The sequence below is a fragment of the Canis lupus genome, chromosome 9 (genome assembly GCF_003254725.2).
Source record: "Canis lupus dingo isolate Sandy chromosome 9, ASM325472v2, whole genome shotgun sequence".
Taxonomy (NCBI): Eukaryota; Metazoa; Chordata; class Mammalia; order Carnivora; family Canidae; genus Canis; species Canis lupus.
Genome location: NC_064251.1, coordinates 20,971,842 through 20,978,602, shown reverse-complemented (window position 1 = coordinate 20,978,602; position 6,761 = coordinate 20,971,842).

Sequence of the window (6,761 nt, the reverse complement as noted above, 5' to 3'; positions counted from 1 at the left end):
CTCATCCACTCAGGCGTTCCCCAGTCTTTTAACATCTTGAGGTTCTTTGGCAGGAAGCCAGTTGTGGGGCTTGACTTGAATTTACCTCCTGCTTTTTCCTGCTAGGCTACACCCAGGAGGAGTTTCACTCTTCTAGGAACCTGACGGCTTGAGGGACCAACAGGCAGCTCCTCTCTCCCTTACTACCTCTCTCTATCTGGTTTATGTAGTTGACTTCTCTAAAACCTTTTTCAGGCTTAAAAGCAAATATGTGATGGAGGAGTGCAGACACGTGACACATCTGCTCCTTAATCCTGCTTTTTACCTTCTGACTGAGGGGGTAAATGTTTAAATTTCATACTTAACCGTGGAAAAGGAGGATGACAGGCTGTCTCTCTAGAGGGTCAGAGAGTAAATAGTTTAGGCTTCATGACCCCGAAAGGTCCCTGTGAGCTCTTTCTTCTGCAACCCTTGAGAAATGTAAAATTCGTTCTTGACTTGCAGTATAGGAGAACAGAGGGGCCGACCTTGCTGGCTGGCTGTAGTCCGCTGACCCCTGGACTAAAAACACCTAATTTAGGCTGCCTGGGTGGCTCAGTGGTTGAGCGTCAGCCTTCGGCTCGTGGCCTGGTCCCAGGGTCCATGGGGCTCCTCGCGGGGAGACCTCTGCCTTTCTCTATGTGTGTTTCTCACCGATAAATAAAATATTTTAAAAACTAAAAAGTAAAATAAAAACATCTGCTTTGTGTATTGTCCCACAGAAGGGGGCCCCCTTCAGGCTTCTGGACAGTCTGCTGCCTGAACTCAAGAAAGGCCTCCTTGATGCTATGTGCCAAGACCGAAATGAAAGAGACAGACAGGCCTCCTACCCCGAGAAGTCTTTTCTGTCTTTTAAAGTTTGATTTAGGGCAGCCCCGGTGGCACAGCGGTTTAGCGCCGCCTGCAGCCAGGCGTGTGATCCTGGAGACCCGGGATCGAGTCCCACGTCGGTCTCCCTGAATGGAGCCTGCTTCTCCCTCTGCCTGTGTCTCTGCCTCTGTGTGTGTGTGTCATGAATAAACAAGTAAAACAAAATCTTTAAAAAATAATAAGGTTTTATTTACTTATTCATGAGAGACGGGGGTGGGGTGGGGGGAGAGGCAGGCCTCAAGCAGGGAGCCGGATATGGGACTCCATCCCGGGACTCCAGGATCACACCCTGAGTGGAAGGCAGACACTCAACCACTGAGCCTCCCAGGTGTCCATACTCTGAGAAATCTTAATGGTTTCTGGCAGAGAAAATGGAGCAGCAAATCGTCATGGGTCCAGGACCGGCTCCTGGACTGAAAAAATTTTAAAACATTTAATTTATTTATTCATGAGAGAGAGAGAGAGAGAGAGACAGGCGGAGGGAGAAGCAAGGCTCCATACAGGGAGCCCAATGTTGGACTGGATCCCGGGATTCCAGGATCACACCCTGAGCCAAAGGCAGACGATCAACCACTGAGCCACCCAGGCGTCCCTGAACTGGAATATCTACAAACCCTACAAGGATTTCTTCTCATTTTTTTCTCCTCTGCAGGCAGAGTGTACCCGGGACTGAGGGATGCAAGGCATCTGTTTCTGTGCATCCTGTCCACCGGTCTAGGAGATACGCTAGGAATTGACACAGAACAGTTGAATACACGACAGAAAATAGGCGAAGCATAGACACTGTGTGCGGGAAGGGAGGAGGGGGACTCGAGACGGGAGAAAAACACAGGTATGTGCTGACATCTGGCCCCGAGCAACATTACCCGTCTGTCCCCTCGAGTCTCTGCACCAAAGGGCCTGGGGCCACCCGCTCATGCCGCGGACCCTAGGATCCATACGGTCCCTCTGTGCCATCACTCCAAGAGGCAGGATGAGCTGGGGGAACAGGCGCACCAGAGGCCATCAAGAGCCTCAGTCACTCCCGTCACACACACACACACACACACACACACACACACGGATCAGAGAAGAAGGTAAATCCTACAGTGAAACAGTGTAGCACGATGTTTAGGGGCTCCTGCTGTCGGGGCCGGCCAGGAACATCCCCTCCAGAGCCCAGAAAAATTGCTTCCTCTTTATACCTCCGACCACGGAGCTAGAGGGAAGCCCAGGGCCCCGCAGGCCTCTTGCGTTCTGGAAGCAACACATTCCACACCCAGACACCGTGCTTGGGCTGACGCCCTGGGTGACGGGGAAGACCCTCAGCTCGGAGGCTGGCCTAGAGCCTTAAAGAGCTCTCAAGCCGAGTCAGGGGCAGCGGGGGCAGCCCCGCGTTTGGGCCCCAGTATCCAGCGGACCCCAGGGTGTTGGTGACAGGGGGTGGGTCCCTGAAGGAAAGAGATGCCCTGTGGAGTATATGGCAAGTGGGGGCTGCAGAGGATCACAATGGGGCCCCTCCCTGGGGGTCCTAGCAAGGGCTGCTAGAGACTTCTCCACCTTCTGAAAAGCAGCTCCCGGCACACTGCTGGGCCTTTGAGGGGAACGAATGTTTACAGAGGGACAGTCAGGGACCGGGGCTCCGGACTGCCCAACAGACCTGCAGGTCAGGATGTCAGCTGGGTCAGCAGCAGCGGGCCCCCCTAGGAGAAGCGTGTGGTGTCGGGATGGAACCCGAGCAGGAATAAGAGACACCGGACAGCCAGCCAACCCGTCGGCCCCGCAGGCCTTTGTTGGCCACCCCAGACCTGGCAATATGGGCATGGGAACCGTGGAGCCACAGGGGTGTCCGGGGAGGTCCCACACCGGCAGGTGCTCCTTGGCTGGGGCTCTCAGTTCTGAGCTCGTGGGGGTACTGGGGCCGGGATGCAGGGATGCAGAGCTCCTCTGGCCTGCCGCCCTTGTTCCCAGAAACCTCCCTGGGACTGGCCCAGCCTCTGTCAGATCCCATGGGGCCCTGAGGTTCTCCAGGCTCACATCTGCCTCCCCTCTCCTTTCAAAGCACCCCACCCCACCCCACCACCAATGAACCTCTTGCACTCCTCGCTCTGTTCCTGTAACTTCTTCCCAGAGGACCCAATGCCACCTAGGACTCAGACTCCAGTAGTCTAACTTTTACAAAACATTGGTGCATTTGAATATGTAACACTCATGTCTGTCTAATTAAAAAGAGAGAGAGAGAGAGAGAGAGAGAGGTCAGCCCCGGTGGCTCAGAGGTTTAGCGCCGCCTTCAGCCCAGGGTGTGATCCTGGAGACCTGGGATCCAGTCCCACGTCGGGCTTCCTGCATGGAACCTGCTTCTCCCTCTGCCTGTGTCTCTGCCTCTCTCTGTGTGTGTCTCTCATGAATAGATGAATAAAGTCTTTAAAAAAATAACAGAAGAAAGAAAAAAAAGATAAAGATAAAGAAAAAGAACGAAACTGGGAATAAATATTTGCCGGTCGATCACCGGCGGGACTCATCTACAAATTTTTTTTTTTTAAGATTTTATTTATTTATTCATGAGACAGAGAGAGGCAGAGACAGGGGAGGAGGGAGAAGCAGACTCCACGCAGGGAGCCCGCAGGAGACTCGATCCTGGGACTCCAGGATCACGCCCTGGGCGGAAGGCAGGCGCTCAACGGCTGAGCCACCCTGGTGTCCCCCCAATTTATTTATTTATTTATTTATTTTTTTTTAGGATTTTATTTTCCTCAGTTCCTCAGGCTGCAGAAACAGATGCTGCCGGGGAACCCTCAGGGTGCAGTTCCTCGAGTCCCCATCCCAGATCCACGGCTCGGGCAGGGGTATCGGGCACCACCGGGGTGCGACACCTTGGTGGGGGCGCATGGTTCTTGGGCAAGGGTGGCGCCAGCCCTAGCTACCCGGGCACCGCTGTCGGTGTCTGGGGATTTCTGGGTCCTTGGGGCATGGCCGGGAGGGGTTTCTGACGCCAGTGCCCCTGGAGTCCCTGAACTCACAAGAGGCCAATGCAGGTGCTAGAAGGTGAAGTAAGGAAGTCCTCTTCAGCGGGAAGCACTCCTTTGCAAGCAGTGGAAGCGTCTGAGGGTCAGACTACCTGGGAACCCGTAATGGGACTACTGAAGCCCCCCTCCCTCCCCCAGTAAGCAGAGAGGTCTTGGGCGGGAGGGGCCGGAAGGGCCATCGCTCGAGAACGCTGTGCCAGGGGCTGGGTAAGCCGGGTTGACACATGACCTGATTTAATCCTCTCTCTCATCGGTTCACTCGTCCCCTCAACCGATATTTAGATGCTGGGCAGCGGTCTAAGTGCCCGGATCAGAGAAGTGGAAAAAGCAGTCCAGGTGGGGGATCTTTCCAGCGGCTCAGAGCTGGGGCGGCGGGGCGGGGGACGAAGCTCACCTGGGACAAACCCCGTCGGTGCAGGGCGGGCCGTAGGAGAGACTCACGACCAGCTTGGGGGCCGAGGGGGGCGCCTCGCGCGCGGGCAGGGAGGGGCGGAGCGGAAACGGGCCCCACGTTAGCTTTTATTAGGACCTGGCCGGCCGCGAGGAGATGACCGTCACCTAACTCGCTGTTTGGGCCCGAGGGTTCGCTGCTCCGGGGCTGACTCCCGCCGCGCATTTCCACAGAGGGCCTCCCGTCCGGACCAGGACTTCCTTAGGGACCCTCCAGACCGCGCGCCACCCGAGCACGAGGGCGGGAGAGATCATGCCACCCCGACGGCCGAGAGGGCGAACCCGGGCCGGGAGAGAGTCACAGGGCCGGGAGCTAAGACAGGGGCGGGCCGGGCGGTGACCGCAGACGTCCCCATCGTGTTACCTCCTGCCGACCCAGGCGCGTCCGACCAGCTGCCCTCCCCGTCTCCCGGGTCCGCGTCCGGTTCTCGGGGCTCTCTGCGCTAGGCTCCGTCACTTGGAACGGTCCGCGCTCCAGGCGCGGGCGGCGTCTTGGGACAGGGCGACGGCGGCAGGGCACCGGTCTCGGTTACACCGCTGTGAAGTGAGGATGGGAACAGCTTCAAGTCGGCCTGGGGTCCTGGGGAGCCACACGGATAGCAGAGCCCGCAGGGCAGTGCGTCCGGCGCGCGGCGGCGGGGCGATCCGGGTTCTTTCCCCGCAGGGTTGACGCCCCGGAGAGTCAGTCGGGTTGAGGGGCGAGCGTGCTGGTCCAACGAGCCTTACGGCCGAGCGTGCAGGCTTTGCGGAGAATCCACCGTGGAACGGAACAGACGCGGGCCCGGGGCGGGGGTGTCTAGTGGCGGGAGGCTGGAGAGGAGGGGAGGAGGGCGGAGGCCGGCTCCCAGCCACACTCACACGTTCCTACCCCGGGGGCAGCTCGCTCCCCGCCCGAGGTCCGGGCCCTGCGCCTCCCGGATGCCCGGCGTCGACCCCGCGGCTCTCTCGGGAGCACGCGCACCGCTCTCGTCCCTCAGCTCCCTGCCACACGCCCCCTCCCTGCTTCGGCCGGCCGGGGTCACAGTTCCCAGGTGGGAGTAGTTCCCGGGACCCGGCGCGCTGGCGCAGGAGGCCCAGGGGCGTGGCGGGACCGCCGGGGGTCGGGGACGGGCCGGGGGCACGCAAATCGCTGGTCGTCCTCTAGGGAAGGACGCGAGGGAGCGGAAAGGGATGTGAAAATCGACCAGGAATGCGGGGGATGGCTGCAACCGTAACCGCGTGTGGAGCGGACCACCGCAGCCGAGTGGGCGAGAACGTGGCCTGAAGGTGACCTGGCTCACCGTGGGCGCAGTGAGGACGGTGGCGGGGCGGTACCGGCGAGGGCCGGGGGCTCGGCGTCTCTTCCCGGTATCTTGGCTCGGGTCCAGCGTAGTGGTAGTGGTGGTGTTGGTGGTGGGGGGTGTTTCTTCTCGGCTTGGTTACTGTACTTTTTCTAAAGAGGGATCTATCTTACCTGCTTTTGCTTTTTTGCTTTTGCGTTTTACTCACTTGGTGCTGAGAGAGGCAGAGATGCAGGCTGAGGCAAGCAAGTTCCCAGGTAGATGCCCGGTGCCGGGGGAGGGGGGGGCTCGTGTCCGGGGGTCCCAGGAACTCTGGGCCTGAGCTCGATCCTGACCCCAAGGCAGGCGCTCAACCGCTGAGCCACCCAGGCTTCTCTCTTACCAGTGTAACGGCTGCTACGTGACCTACGCTATAAAGGCTGACTGGCTCTGGTGGGCTCTTTTTGGTTTTGCTTTTTCGTTGTGTTAGCGCTGTTTTTCTTAGGAGCTTCCCTTCTCTTCCTTCCGGCAGCTTTTCTCTTCACCGCTTACCAGGTTGCTGCTTTGTGGCCCCGAGGGCAGAGACGGAGAGAGCCGGCAAGTGGGAAGGAACTGGGCTCCAGCGGGGCCCGGCCTGAGTAGTGGAGGCTCCACCTGCTTCCAAGTGGGCGGGCGCTTGGCTGACCTGTGTGCCACCGGAATCCGTCTCCGCGCTTTCCTGCGGCTCCGGGAAGTCCTGGTCTCCGCCTCTCCCCTTCGTGCCTCCACCTCTTTTTGTGTCTTGAACCCTGTCACTCACTCCTCTGCCAACCCCCCCCCCCACCGCCACCTCTTCTCCAAGCGTTCCCCGCACTCCTTCTGCCTGCTTGAACTTTGCCCTCCTCCAAACCGACGGTTTGGTGAGGAGCAGTGTTTGATAGGAATGAGGAATAACGGGATCCCTGGGTGGCGCAGCGGTTTGGCGCCTGCCTTTGGCCCAGGGCCCGATCCTGGAGACCCGGGATCGAGTCCCACGTCGGGCTCCCAGGTGCATGGAGCCTGCTTCTCCCTCTGCCTGTGTCTCTGCCTCTCTCTCTCTGTGACTATCATAAATAGATAAAAAAAAAAAAAAAATTAAAAAAATTAAAAAAAAAAAGGAATGAGGAATAACGCCTGCGCA